The sequence below is a fragment of the Echinops telfairi genome, unplaced genomic scaffold, assembly GCF_000313985.2.
Source record: "Echinops telfairi isolate 266 unplaced genomic scaffold, ASM31398v2 ScPeMD7_9;HRSCAF=40, whole genome shotgun sequence".
Classification (NCBI taxonomy): domain Eukaryota; kingdom Metazoa; phylum Chordata; class Mammalia; order Afrosoricida; family Tenrecidae; genus Echinops; species Echinops telfairi.
This window is the reverse complement of record NW_022103906.1, coordinates 52380774-52396475: the sequence shown is the minus strand read 5'-3', so window position 1 is coordinate 52396475 and position 15702 is coordinate 52380774. Positions and strand designations below refer to the sequence as shown.

At 42.1% G+C, this 15702-nt stretch overlaps 1 pseudogene; it reads right to left on the bottom strand.

Annotated features, from left to right (window-relative positions):
• Positions 1-10488: 10488 nt before the first annotated feature.
• On the bottom strand, positions 10489-10946 carry LOC101653277 (annotated as a pseudogene).
• Positions 10947-15702: the final 4756 nt, after the last annotated feature.

Sequence of the window (15702 nt, the reverse complement as noted above, 5' to 3'; positions counted from 1 at the left end):
AATGATGATGGCAACAAATGTACAAATGTGCTTGACACAATGGATGTATGTATGGATTGTGATGAGTTGTATGAGTCCCCAATAAAATGATTTTTATTGTGCTGAAAAACTCAGCTTATACATATTTCTATATTGTAGTAACAAAACGCAGAAAAAATAAACTCAAAACAATACCATTGGAAATAACATGAAATTAAGTAATTGGGGATTGATGTCGGCAGAATACTGGCACCCCACCCCCTCAAAGATATTCTTGTTTGTCTCCCCAGAACCTGTTACTTTACAGGGCAAAAGAGACTTTGAAGATGTAATCAAGTAGGGCTTTGTGAGGAGGAAGGTGGATTTGTATTATCCAGGTGGGCCCAATCTATACTTATGGAATGGAGGAAGGGGGTGGGGAGGGAATATCCCTGCTGGGGTCAGATGGAAATGTGATTACTTCGAAAGGATCAGAGGGAAATGCAAATGCTTCCGTTTTTGAAAATAGAATATATAGGTCAAGAGACCAGGGATGTGGGTGGCTTTGAGAAGCCAGGATGGTTAAATTTAAAAAACATACAAAATAAAGAAAAACATGCAAACAAAAACACACAAAGAAAAATAGCAAAATTGAAGATGTGGGAAATGAGAATCCGGATTCCTTACTTGTGGCGATGTCAAATGGTATATGGCCTTGTGGAAACTAAAAATAGAACTATCAGCAATTACACGCTTAACAAACCAAACGCCATCTACTGCCTCAAGCCAATTCCGACTCACGCTGACTGTACTGTACATCTTTCGGGAGCCGACGTTATCTTTTCTTCAGCAGAGCCGTATCTGGTGGTTCTGAACTGCTGATCTTGTGTTTCACAGTCCCCCGTTAAATGGACAGAGCCACCGGGGCTCCAAATTCTACATTATGCATATGCATATTTGAAATTGTAAAAGACCGCCACAGCTCAGAAATAAGAAGTCCAAAACCCCAAGTAAAATGAAGCAAAATATTTGAATAGGTGTGTTGTCATGGGGAGGGTTAAAAAAAAAAAAAAAAGACAAAGCAAACCAGTTTTATAAAATGGGCAAAAGATTTAAGAGACAGTTTACCAAAATCGATACAAAGATGACCCATACGCACCGGAAAGGAAGCTCGGTGTCACGTGTTGTGGTCGTTGGGTGTCAAGTCAATTCCAGTCCACAGAACACAGAAGCCCGCCGTGCAGCAGACGCCGCCCTGCCCAGGCCTCCGCCGTCTTCGCAGCCTGAAGTTGGCGCCACCGGAGGGTCAAGCTGAGGGTCAAGCGAGGGTCCTCGCGTAGGGCGGGGACGTCCATGAACGCATGCCCAGTGGTCCAAGCGATGGAAACAAAGGAGTGGCACACTGCACATGCTCAGAGGCTCAGGTTTCCCGCCGGGAAGGCATGGGAGGGCGCTGCACCTGGATTGGCCCACCTAGGCCAGGTGAATTCAATTCAGCCAATGGGGTCGACCAGGGGTCGTCCACCCCGCCTCCCCGAGGAATCCTTGAAAAGGCAGGAGCCCAGAGACTTTGCAGGACTCTGCGAGCAGCTTCCAGGCAGGCTGCAATTTCGGGAGGAGTCCTATGGGTGCCTGTGTAAACCTGAGACTTCTTCTATCGCTCATAAAACTCACTTGGGTCACAAACCAGGTTTCAGCGTGAATTCTTTCTCAAGCGGAGCCAAGGACCGAGGTAGATCTCTCCCCAGAGGGATCTAACAAATCCACCTTGTTGAGGGGCGTTCTCTTTTTCGCTGCCTCTCTACCAAACATGATGCCCTCATCCAGGGACTGGTCTCACCTGGCCACACGACCAAAGAACGGAGACAGTCTCACCATGCCCCCGCCAAGGGACACTCAGGCTGAACGTCCTTCAAACACCTTTGTTTGTTCTGGCAGTCCGTGGCGCTTTAATACTTCTTGCCTGGCCATATTTCACCTGCAACCCAAATGCCAATTACTTGATGACCGGGCAAAGGAAATATACTGTATTTATACAATGGAATACTACGCAACAATGCAAAGGCATGAACTGGGGGTAAATCTCAAAATAATTATGCTGCGGGAAAGAAGCCGGACAACAAAGAATGCATGCTACACATTGCATTTACACAAGTGTCTAGAAACGATAAGTAATCCATAGTTACAGAAAGCAAAACAGTGGTAGATACAGGTAAATGGGAGACCATTCAAACGGCTAATAGTAAACTCCAGGGGATGTTGAATGCATTCATTACTGGCATCTTGATTGTCATGGTGACTTCCAGTCAAAACTTAGCAAATTGCACACTTTAAAGTACATTTTAAAGTATGTCAATTATACCTCAATAAAGGTATGAAAAATATATTGGGAGCATATTCAAAAATACCAAAGAGCCCCATTACTATATTTTAAATATATAGGTGGTCTTCTAGGTCCTGGGATAAGGACGGTGAACAAGAGAGGAAAAAGACAAAGCCAATTGTCTTCAGGAATCTTCAGTCATGAGGCGGTGGATTCTCCTTTCCATCCCCTTCTTTTTGGCTTCCACAACTGTCCACATGCTGTCCCACGAGGAGGTTGTTGTAAGTAAAGATGATTTCTTAAATCATTGCCTCAGGCAAGGGCTTCTAGAGTTAATCCAAGAGCTCAAGGCTACGCACTCAGGTATTTGGAATAAGATAGGATCGGATTGGAATAAATTGACAGAGGTCTGTCCCTCATTGTTACTGTTACAGCAATTCTAAAGGCTCTTACCATAGCTTTCCTTACAAGAGGCAGCACTGGGTTAGGAACAAAGACTCATTTTTTAAATACCTGCGAAGAAGTTAAGAAAAATATCATATTTTTAAAAAATAATGTATTGGGGGCTCATACAACTCTTATCACAATCCATACATACATCAATCGTGTCAAGCACATTTGTACATTCATTGACCTCATCATTCTCAAAACATTTGCTCTCCACCTAAGCCAGAATATCATATTTTTATACAAATAAGATATATGCTTTTTGCTAACTGCTCAGCCCTCACTTTTCCTGAAAGGTAGGTAGTTGCTTACATGCAGCAACAGGTAAAAACATGAACATAGTGCTTATAAAAATATCTGGGGGTGGGAAGAGATTGCAGTTGGCAAAAAAGCATATAACTTCTCTGGAACGTGCATAAAATATATAAAAATGTAAGTATTCTTTTACTGAATGAAACCTGGGTATTCTAACTCTAGATTTTGGCTCCCATTTTCCCTGTGTCCTTGGAGGCTGGGAATGAGGAGTGGGGGCACCGGTCACCAACAGTAGAGCTGCAGCAAGACTAGCAGTCACTCCGGGGTTGTTTTGGGTTTTTCAGGCATATTCCTTAAACATACTGGAGTCTACAACTCTTTGTGACCGTGGTGATTAGCACACAACTCTCTGAAGAGTTACTGTTGATGAAAATCTTCATTAAAAACGAATTTGCAAGGTATTTTTAATGAGTTGTAGAAGACAAAAGCAAATGATGCCTTTAATTATAAGTACTGTGTAAAACAGTAAAATAGTGACCTCAAAGAAAGGTATCTGGGGAAGGTGCTGATTCAAAGAATTAGTGGAGGCTTTATGAATGAGTTCTGAGAGTACAGAAGACTTAAAAGGCTGGTTTTACTGGAAATTACGGTAGATCTTAACTTTCCAGGTAATCCCTCAAGAAATGTATGTGTGTCTCTAAGGCTTTGAGTTTAAAATGTTTCTTTGTTAATGGTGTGTGTGAGGAACTATTTAGCATTCACCCAGTTGGTATTTTTTTCCTGGATTCTATCATGGCAACATACATTATTTTGCAAAGTGTATGAACCATCAGCCATCATAGTATGAGCCTCTTTGCTGCCTATTTTTCTATAAGAACATATTTTTCATTTTTTATTATGGAAACTTGATTATATATAACAGTTGAGAAAATAGCACGATGGCCTCATGTGCCTTCTTTTGCAAAACCAAGAAATACAATCTAGGGAAGTCAGCCGGATATAGAGCCTTTACATACTAAGCAGTCTTGCAAAGACAACAAGAGACTGGTAGGTAGTACAGAACCCGAGCAGGGGTTTCCCCTCTCCATACCTGAAGGCCCCCTACAGGAGGTTGGAAGCCAATGTAGACTAACTGGGCATGTGCCAAATTCAGGCCCTTGAGCCAGGGAGGCGGTAAGCCTGGGTGGGCCCAAACTAGGCCAGGTGAGCAGTACACCTAGGTGGGTGGTGCACCTGGGTTGGCCCTAACTAGGCTACGTGGGCCTAAGTGCCAGTCTTTCTGGCCTCAGGCCACCACATGTGGGGGTGCAGTCCCGTGAGTTGCCCATGTTCAGTGACCATAAAACCTGAAACTTCTGTCCTTTATAAAAACCCACTTGGATCACAAACCAGGCTTTGGTGTGAATTCTTTCTCCTGAGAAGCCAAGAACCAAGGTATTTCCCACCCGAGAAACTTCACAGAACTACTAAATGGTTTAAAAGCAGGAAAGGTGTGCGTCAGGATTGAGTCTGCTCACCATATGTATTCAATATGTATGCTGAGTCAATCATCAGAGAAGCTGGGTTAAGAATGTGACATCAGGATTGGAAGAAGGCTTATATATATGCAGATGACACAATCTTGCTTGCTGAAAGCAAAGAGGACTTGAAGTACTTACTGATGAAGATCAGACACTCAGCTTTCAGTATAGATTGCAACTCAATAGCTGTCTGATAACAAGGCTACTCATATCCTTCAAGTATGGTCACGGGGAATTTACTGGAGGCTTAATCTATGTGGGGAACTTGCAGATGGATTTTGGGCTTCCACTGTCATTCGCAGCCTTCTGCGAATTAGGTGTTCAGAATTTAAACCCAGATATTGTTCCCTCCTTCAGAGTTGGATTTTATTCTTTTCCATCCTTGAATCACACAGACTAGTGTGCTTCTTCTGTGTGGACTCAGTTGACACCTCACTTAGATGGCTGATTGTTTGAAGACAAGCCTTTTAAACCCGGATGCTATTCTTTCTGATAGCCAGGCACCATCTGGTTTCTTCACCACACTTTGCTATACTACCCATATATTCAGTGATCTCTTCATGAGGGTGAGTTTCAAGTAAGGTTATGTCAAAAAAATGAATTATTTACCGGGAGGGTCAAGGGAGGGTGGAGTAGAGGGGAAACCAATTACAAGGATCTATATATAACCTCCTCCCTGGGGGACAGACAACAGGAAAGTGGGTGAAGGGAGACGTTGGACAGTATAAGGTATGACAAAATAATTTATTAATTATCAAGAGTTCATGAGGGAGGGGGGAGGAGGGAGGGAGGGGAAAAATGAGGAGCTGATGCCAGGGGCTTACGTGGAGAGCAAATGTTTTGAGAATGATGAGGGTAACGAATGTACAAATGTGCTTTATACAATTGATGTATGTATGGATTGTGATAAGAGTTGCATGAGCCCCCAATGAATTATTTTTTTAAATGAATTATTCTAAGATTAGGACTATGAACCCAATAGGTGACCATTACCTCAAGGTTATGGAATTGGCAATGTTTGCACTCTAGTTTGAATCTTTTGCTTTACGGGTGCCCAAATAGTGGCTTGGGACTACTATATACTTACTATTTTATAGCTTTCTTTGATTTCTTATTAGTCTGATATGCATGGTTCTGCCTTTGAATGAATGTTATTGAAAATTTTACCCTATTCAACACTCATTTTTCATGTAAATGATATTCAGTCACTTAAACCTTTAATCTGTGCAAGACAACAATTCAGGTATTTCAGTTTGAAAAGCCAGCCTACACATATATAATTACCCTTTCTCAACTGTTTTAAATTCTATAAATTAACAAAACTTTCAGTAGAATTACCTTATGCTTCATGGGGGGTGTACTCTAGCATAAAATGACAATGAAGTCTCTGAAGAGAACCAAAGACATATATAATCCATTGTCATTTTTAAAGAGCCATTCTTTTCTATTTTTCCATGAAAAATGTGAAGATCCCCCTCAAACTATAGGGATGAATTTTAAAAATAGAAATGTATTATCTTCCCAGGTGTAGAGTGCCAGCTCTAGGAAGAGCTATCTGCCTCTGTCTGCTCTCAGGAAAGGCCCTTGGCTCCTGGCAGCATAAGGAGCTCAGCATTTCTTTGAGCTCTGCATCTGTCTTCGCAACAATATTCCCCTGAGTCTAGGATTTTCTCAGTGTAGGGACTCCAGGTCCCCCTTTTTTCTACTTTTGTCTCTGGTATGATAAAGCATCTTGCAGGCCAGACCCCAGGGAAACTCGCCTTTCTTTTCTTCTTTCTTTCTTCTGAAACTCGCCCTTCATTAGATCAAAGGATATAATGAAAATAGTGGTTGTAGTCCAACATTAATCCTCTCATTGCCTCATTACATCAGGTCACATCCCAGAGCAATGGTTCTCAACCTGTGGGTCGCGACCTCTTTGGGGATTGAACGACCCTTTCACAGGAGTCGCCCGATTCACAGCAGTAGCAAAATGACAGTTATGAAGTAGCAACAAAAATAGTTTTATGGTTGGGGGGTCACCACAATGTGAGGAAGTGTATGAAAGGGTCGCGGCCTGAGGAAGGTTGAGAACCGCTGTCCTAGAGGATCCTGACATAACTGCCACATTGCATCTTTGTAAAACTGCCAAGCCACTGAGAATCTTGGCCTAGCCAAGTTGACACACACTCAGGGGGACGCAATTCAATCCATAGAAATTAATGTTGCTTGATCTATATATAAACTCTTGCTTTTTTCAAGTGTGAAAATAACAGCGCTGATAGGATGAGTTCTGACCTACCAGAAAGGATTAGGGGATGCTGGCTAGGTATAGCTCCAGCTTTTCTTTCAAACTCCCTAGAAATCTTCCCTATGGGAAACATGTACAGTCCTCTAATGGAACATTGTAGAAAGCCTTGGTAATACTGTAATTAGCAGTTCAAGTCAAATTTATTATCACTGTTGAGGCAAAATTAAAGTCCACTGGTATGCTTACAGAGGTTTACCATTGATTCCCTTCCTTTGCTCTCCCCATAGTACCCCCACGCTCTCACAAATGTGTCCCTAGCCGATGCTTTTGGTACAAAGCCACACTAGCCAAAGAACTGAGGCGAAAAATGGAGGGACAGCCAGCTGGGCCTGTGGAAGAGAGTAGTTTGCATAACAAGATCTGGGAATAGGGTGCCGTGCATTGCTTTTGGACATCAAGGGTAAATGAACTTGTGGCATCATGGGTTAAACAAGAAGGACTGAAACCAGCTCCCAGAGGGAGAATTAGAACAACTGTTCAGGATCAACACAGGCAGGGTTAAAAACAGACTGTGTGTGGTCTGCGTGGTGTTTTGTGGCTGGGACTAGGGGGAACTCAAGCAGGGACTCATTGGGCATTTGGGGTTTCAGTGACCCATTGTAGACATTCCATCCTGAACAAGAGACCCAGGGTTCAAGCTGCCTGCCTAGGAAGGTGGCATGAGACGTCACTGGAGAGTATGGATTGCTTGCTGGTGGTGGACCAAACCAAACAGAGACTATTGAGTTGATGCCAACTCACAGAGAACCTGTAGGACAGGGTAGAACTGCCCTTGTGAGTTTCTGAGACTGTCACTGCTTACAAGAGTAGAAAGCCCCAGTTTCCCCTTGGAGCTGCTGGTGGGTCTGATGTGTGGACCTTTCAGATCAAGCCCAAAGCATCCCTATTATGTCACCAGGGCTCAAGCTGCCTCAAAGACAATCACCATGCACGCCCTTCAGGGAAAATACAGACAGCTCCAGCCCGTGTTAAGGCCAACAATTTCCTCAAGGCGCACACAAGAGCAGGCAGGCCTTTTAAGTATGCCATGTAAAAAAGACTTCCTGGACATGGCTAAATTCTTCAGACCCTCAAGTCTTTGGGGATGGGTCAAATGGTTGGTATGATTGCTTATAAAGGTGTCTTGAACTTGATGGAGCTAATGTGGATAAAGTTTTTATGGTTTGTTTTTTTTAATCTTTTAATTCTATTTTCCCACAATTTTTTTTGAAGTCCTTTCACTTAGGCTACTACCATTGATGAGAAAAATTTCCGTGGGGATGGTCAAGTATAAACACAACAACCTATGTGCCAGGATGGAGCATCCATGTGCCTGAGCTGCTGACGTATTTAAATGTCCTTCTCCACTTGCTTCCCAAGTGTTGCTTTCAAGCATTGTGGACCTCCACGTATCCATTGTGGACGTCACGTATCCCTCCGTTGGAAGGATCATCCATGATGGCCTTCTTGGTAGTAGGTTTTGCTTCTGTACCCCCCAGCAAGGAAATTATATTTTCCCTAAATCCGAACTCTAATAATGTTTAAATAAAAACACACCACTAACACATTTTCTCTATGCAGAGCAGGCTTCTGTTCTCGAGGTATGCTAAAGGAGCAGACACCTTCTTGCCCCGGACCAGGATGGAGGCAGTGGTTGCTGTTGTTAGCCCCCATCACGGAGTTTTCATTGGCTGATTTGACCAAATAGAGCTCCGGGGCTTTCTTCCTTAGCTACATTAGTTTGGAAGCTTTGCAGAGACTTGATGAGCATCACAGCAACAGGCAGCCTCCACTGGCCAGTGTGGTAGCCACCTTTGAGGTCCACTAGCCAGGTACCAAACCCAGGTCTCCACCATGGAAAGTGAGACTTTTACTCCTGAACCAATACTGTCTCTTGGAGGAGTCAAAACTTTGCCTATGTATGAGGGAGTACCCCTCCCAAAAATGGAATCCCCCCCTCCCAAAGCTATGTATTTAAATTTTGTTACAAAACAACCTTATCACTTTCAAAGTACTCTCCATTACACTTAATGCATTTGTCAATCTGCGATTCCATTCTTTTTTTTTTAATACCATTTTATTGGACGTTATTACAGTTATATCATTCTATAGTTCATCACATCAAGCAGTATTACACAATTGCTACCTCATTCAGTTTCAAAACATTCTCTTCCTTTTTGTGTGTGTCTATTTTTTTTTTTATCATTTTATTAGGGGCTGTGTTAGACAGGGTTCTCTAGAGAGATAAAACCAAATTGCTGATAATTAAATGTATTTATAAAGATAATTAGATATATAACAAGAAATGAGCTGTTAAATTATATACAGATAAATATACAATATAAGAAATGAACAGTTAAATTATAAGCACTACAAATGGCTCAGAGTTGTGAGAGACTAGCAGTCCTTCTCGTCTCTCTGCTGCCAGAACTCCCTCTATTTATAGAGAGAGTGAGGCTATCTCCACACAGCAGCCAATCACAAGGCAGATCACCAACTGTCAACTAACCACCAGTCCCAACTGCCAGTCCCCAGCTCCAGAGATGCCTTAAAGGGACCCCAACTTACAGAGACAGTCCAAGGCTAGGCATCCCACAGGTAGTGTAGTCTATAAATTGAGGCAAAGAATGAGCAAGGCAGCCGCACACTGGTCCGATGGTCAAAGAGCAAGAGACAAGAAAGGCAAGGCTCACCAAGCCATCCATCTCTCCGCCCCTCAGTCAATCCCACTTGTATTTATCGGCCAGGCTGGCATAATAAACTTTATCAATCCACCTCTTGCCAACCTGGCATCTGTACACAATTCTTTAGCCATATATACTTATCATCAATCATCTATCATACATATAAATGAAAACACAGTCCAATTGTATCTGATATATCATACCTGAATGAAGGAAAGATATGCAATAAACACATAAAAAGAAAATACATTGAAAATTACAAACCTCGCTTTTGCAATTGATCACGTGGTCGTAATTGATAGGTAGAACTAACTTCTACTACTACCCATTCTGTATTACCTTTGCCCTCAGCAAGCACCTCAGCTGGCTGTGGTTTTTTACCTGGTATGTCTATTTTTTTTATCATTTTATTAGGGGCTTCCCTTCTTTCATGGATAATTAGCTAGCTGTGGCATCAGTGAATTTAAAAAAGAAACCAGGCAGGGAAGGGAGGGATTGTTCAAATAACAACCAGAGCTGCATAACAAGAACAGGAATTGTCGGCTCTTCTAGTCCAGGTGTTTGGGCAACTGGGAGTTGCCCAGTTGTACAGGGAGTTGTACAGGGAGTAAGTGAAATTATTACCATTATCTTTGACACATGTTTACATTAAACAAAAAAAGGATCAATCTATTTCTGATGAAATGATAACGCTCTCTACACAGTAAGTAAAATACAGCTAACAAAAACATCGGAGCTTCTCTGTGCTCTAGAAAAAAACTCAAATTTAATAAATCTCTGGCTAGATTACACGAGGGTAAGTTAAAAGCATGGTTACCAGGTTTCCAATTCACACATACAAGCATTTATTTCAGACAAAACATGATTCCGTCTGTCTCTGTCATGAGTGGGTGACTGGAGACAACTTCTCTTTGATACGTGTCTTGGTGTCATTGAAGAAAATGAAAGGGTCCAATCAAAACAATGGCTCTTTTTTTTTTTTTTTTTACTGGAAGGTAATTTATTGACAGAAAATAATTTGAGGAGTCCAGTTCACAGCCAGCGACCACGGCGACCCCCCTTCCTGAGAGTGCTGTCGGAGGGGACTGGGGTGACATCCTCAATCCGCCCAATCTTCATCCCTGAGCGGGCAAGGGCTGGGAGCGCAGACTGGGTGCCAGGGCCAGGGGTCTTGGTTCGGTTTCCTCCAGTGGCTCGGAGTTTGATGTGCAGGGCGTGATGCCCAGCTCCTTGCATCTCTGCGCCACATCCTGGGCAGCCAACATGGCGGCGTTGAGCGAAGATTCATCTCAATCAGCCTTCACCTTCATCCCACCCTTCACTCGACAGATGGTTTCCTTGCCAGAGAGGTCAGGGACACGGACAAAAGGGCCATTGAAGGAGGCAAAAAGGTGGCAGACACCGAAGACGTTCTCTCCTTCAGCCACCTGAAGGCCGAGGCTGATGACCTGCTCTTCCTTCTTTCCCTTCCCCTTGTGAGGTGCCATGTCTGCGCGGCTTCTCTAGACTTCGCCACCATAAAGAGTCAATGGCTTTTCTCGTCCTCATAAAGTTGGGTAGAGAAGTATCAGATGAGCCGACAATCCCTCCACTTGGTAAATATCTTGGAGAAATATGAGCCAGAAGATGCAAGTACCAATATCACTGAATCACTATTCACAGTAGCAAAAATATAAAAGCTAGCTAAGTGGCCATCAGTGGAATGAACAAATATTACATAAACGCACTAGAATACTACTAGTCACAAAGTAACAATGAATCTCTAAAACACCTTATAACGTGGATGAGCCTGGGCGATGTTATGCTAAGTGAAGTTAATCACAAAAGGACAAATATTAGATGAGATCCCTATTATAAAAAGTCAAGAAAAGGCTTTCACTTCGACAGCAGCATTCTTTGGTGGATATTCCAAGAGTGGGAGGGAAAGTAATGGATGAGAGTGTAGACACGTGTTAACTTGGGCAAAGGGGAAGGCAATATACAATATGAGGGAACTTAGCAAAACATGAAGGAGGTAGAGGAAGTCACTGGAAATTTTACAGAGGTTTAAGGCATCAGAGGCAAAAAATGTTGTATACACAACCCTCTAATAGTAGTGTTCTACAAGCAGATGCTTGAATGCAGGCTGAGTGTGTGTAGGAGGTAGAGTAGGAGTGTATTTGTGTGTGTGTGTATATATATATATATATATAACCTTTATTGCAAATATATCTGTAGGGGTGGAGGAGAATACAGGGATCAGAGTTATGAAAACTTCTTAGATATAACCAATGCCCTCTCAGGAGATACTTAGGTCAATTGACATAACATAGTTCACAATGTTCAACATTCAATTTTGGTGAGTAGTGCTTGGGGTCTTAAAAACTCACGAGCAGTCATCCAAGGTACAACAATTGGTCTCTCCCTGTCCAGAGGAAAGAGTGATGGCATTTAAGAGATGGGCGGCAACCTGCGCTCTGAAGAGGATCACCTTAGAAAGTCTTGCAGAAAGAAAAAAAAAGGAAGCAAACTAGAAATCAGTTTTACTGGCCTGATAGGTACCAATGGGAGGTCCAAACGATGGCACTTAGTCTCACCTGCAGTCTGGAACTGAACTCAACCGGCGTTAGAACATTCAACCACTGAAGATCCAAGAGGCAGCATTTAGCCAAGGACAAAGGGTTAAGAAAGAGGCAGAATGGAAATAGGAAACACAAGAAGTAGAAAATCGAGGGTATATTGAAGGGACTGCAATCGAGTTTAAACAGTGTGTATGAATTATTGAATGTAAAACTGATGATTTGCTTTGTAAACCTTCACTCAAAAATAAAAGCCTTCGGGGGAAGAAAATAAAAGAGTAGATTCCAAGGGGGATCTGCTAGGCCAATTAAGCTGCAGGCAGATTGGCTCAGATTATGGAAACAGATTTGGGGGATTAAATTTGAGAAACCACCACTTGTCTGTCAGTTTCTCATACTGTTGTGGCTTTCATGTTGCTATGATGCTGGAAGCTATGTCACTGATATTTCAACTACCAGCAAGTCAGCCAGAGTGAACAGGTTTCAGCAGAGATACCCGACTAAGAGCAGACTGCAAAAAAAGGAATAGGGTGTCTACTAGCAGTATAACATTGTCAGACTCAGAAAACCCTGTGAATAGCACACTATTGCCAGATACAGTGCCACAGGAGCCCTCAGGTTGGGAGGCACTCAAAATACAACTGAAGAAGAGCTGCCTTCGCAAGGTAGAGTCGACCATAATGACATGGATGGACCGAAGCTCCCAGGACCTTCATTTGTTGATGAGGCATGTCTCAAAATGAGAATAGATGCAGGCATTTTTTTAGTAATTGGAACTTGGAATGTAAGAAGTATGAAGCTAGGAAAATGGAATTTGCCAAAAATGGAATGCATAAAGATTGATATTCTAGGCATTAGTGTGCTGAAATTGACTAGTATTGAATCAAACAGGCCCATGGTTTATTATGTAATGAATGACAAATTCAAGAGGAATGGCATCATATTGTCAAAAGGATAATACTGCGTTCTCTGTGATAGGATATTTATTGGCATACAAGGAAATCCAGTCAACATAGCTAATATTTACATTTATGTATCAACCACAGAAGCTAGTGATGAGGAAATTGAAGAATTTTACATCTTCGTTTTGAAACTGAAATCAAGATGCATTAATAGTTGTTGGAATGCAAAAGTTGGAAACAAAGTGGAAGGAACAGTCATTGGAAAACGTGGGCCTTGGTGATAGAAAAAAGTTGGATATTGCATGATGGAATTTGGCAAGACAAATGACTTTGCTGCAAATACCCACCCACCCTTTTTTTTTCAAAAACACAAAAACCAACTGCACATATGGATTTCTTCAGATGGAACAAACAAATAAAATGGACTATATCTGTGGGAAAAGACAACAAAGCTCAATATCAGCAGCAAAAATGAATACAGAGTCAACTATGCAACAAATAACTGCTCCTATGTAAGTCCACGCTGAAGAAAATTAAAAGTCCAAGAGAGTAAAATAATTACCCTAAGCACAAGGAAGGGGCAAACCTGCCGGTGTGCAGTACAGCACAGATGAAACATCTAACATTCCTCTAGTTCTTTAATGCACCCCACGTCCCCACCACTAACATGACCCCGGTTCTATCTACCAATCTGGCTAGACCAGAGCATGTACACTGGTAAGAGGTAGACCTCTCGACAAATGGAATCCAGGACAGATAAACCCCTCAAGTCCAATAATGAGATTAGCAATACGATGAGAGTAGGGGAAAGTGGGAGAAAGAGGGAACCAATTGCAATGATCACTGTACAACCCTCCCCACCTCCAGAGGAATGAACAACAGAAATGTGGGTGAAGGGAGACAATGGATGGTGTAAAACATGAAAATAAAAAATAACTTATAAATGACCAAAGGGTCCACGAAGGTGGGAGGATGGGGGAGGGAGGGGAAAAAGAGGAACTGATATAAAGGGCTCAGGTAGAAAGAAAATGTTTTGGAAATGATGGCAATATATGTACAAATGTGCTTGATACAATTGATGCATGAATTGTTATGAGCTGTAAGAGCCCCCAATAAAATAATTTACTGAAAAAAATTTAAAGACCCTGAGTTTACATCCCACTTGAATTTTAAGAACATCTCAGGAACAGATTTGATGCATTGAGCACTAATGACAAGATTTGATGAGCCATGAAATGACATCAAGAACATTATTCATGAGGAAAGCAAAAGGGTCATTAAAAAGACAAGAAAAGATCCAAATGGATGACAGAAAAGTCTGCAACTTTTTTTTTAACTAAAAAAAATCATTTTATTGGGGGCTCATACAGCTTTTATCACACTCCATACATACATCCATTTTGACGTGTCAAGCACATTTGTACATTTGTTGCCATCATTTTCAAAACATTTTCTACTTGAGCCCTTGGTATCAGCTCATTTCCCTCATGAACCCTTGATAATTTATAAATTATTACTATTTTTTCATGTCTTCCACTGACTGATGTCTCCCACTTTTCTGTTGTCCGTCCTCCTGGGAGGGGGTTATATGTAGCTCATTGTGATTGGTTCCCTCTTTCTGCCCCCACCTTCCCCTTAGCCTCCTGATATCATTACTCTCATGATTGGTCCTGAGGGGTTTATCTGTCCTGGGTTCCCTGTGTTTCCAGCTCTTACCTGTATCGGTATACATACTCTGGTCTAGCCGGACTTGTAAGGTAGAATTAAGGTCATGATAGTCGAGAGGGAGGGGAAGCATTAAAAAACTGGAACAAAAGTATGTTTCATCGGTACTATACTGCACCCTGACTGGCTCGTCTCTTGTGACCCTTCTGGAGGGGGATGTCCAATTTTCTATAGTGGGCTTTGGGTCTACACTCTGCACTCCCCCTCATTCACATTGATTTTTTGTTCTGGGTCTTTGATTACTGATCCCATCGACACCTCATGAGTACACAGGCTGGTGTGCTTCTTCCATGTGGACTTTGTTGCTTCTCAGCTAGACAGCCGCTTGTTTGTCTTCAAGCCTTTAAGACCTTAGATGCTAATCTTTTGATAGCCAGACACCATCAGCTTTCTTCACCATATTTGCTTATGCACCTATTTTTGTCTTCAGTGATATTGTCAGGAAGCTAAGCATCACGGAATGCCAGGTTATTAGAACAAAGCATTCTTGTGTTGAGGGAGTGCTTGAGTAGAAGCCCAATGTCTGTCTGCTACCTTAATACTTAACATATAAATATAGGAATATATGGATGTTATATATATCTATTTCCCTATTGTTATACAGAAATATATTTACATATGTACATGCCTGTATTTAGACCTCTATAAACGCCCTTTGCCTCCTCTATTTCCTTTTACTTTTCTCTTGTCCCACTACCATGTTTGGCCTTCATCAGGTTTCAGTAATTCCTCTTGGCTATACATTGCCCTTGATCAAGCCCGACCAGGCATCCTATGCCCTCCTCACCATCAATTTTAGATTATTGTTCTCTTGTCCGTTTGTTGATACCTCTTCCTTTCCCCCATCTCTCCCCTCCCGTGTCCCCCCAAAACTGTCGGTCCTGTTGTTTTTGACTCCGGATTGTTTATCCCACCTATCTTATCTAGATCGACATGCAGAGACAATAATAAGCACCAAGACAAGACAGAGCAAAAGAAAACAAACAAAAGACAAAAAAATAGAAAAGCCTATAAATGGTTCCAGGTCTGTTTGTTGACCTTTAGGAGCGTTTTCCAGTGGA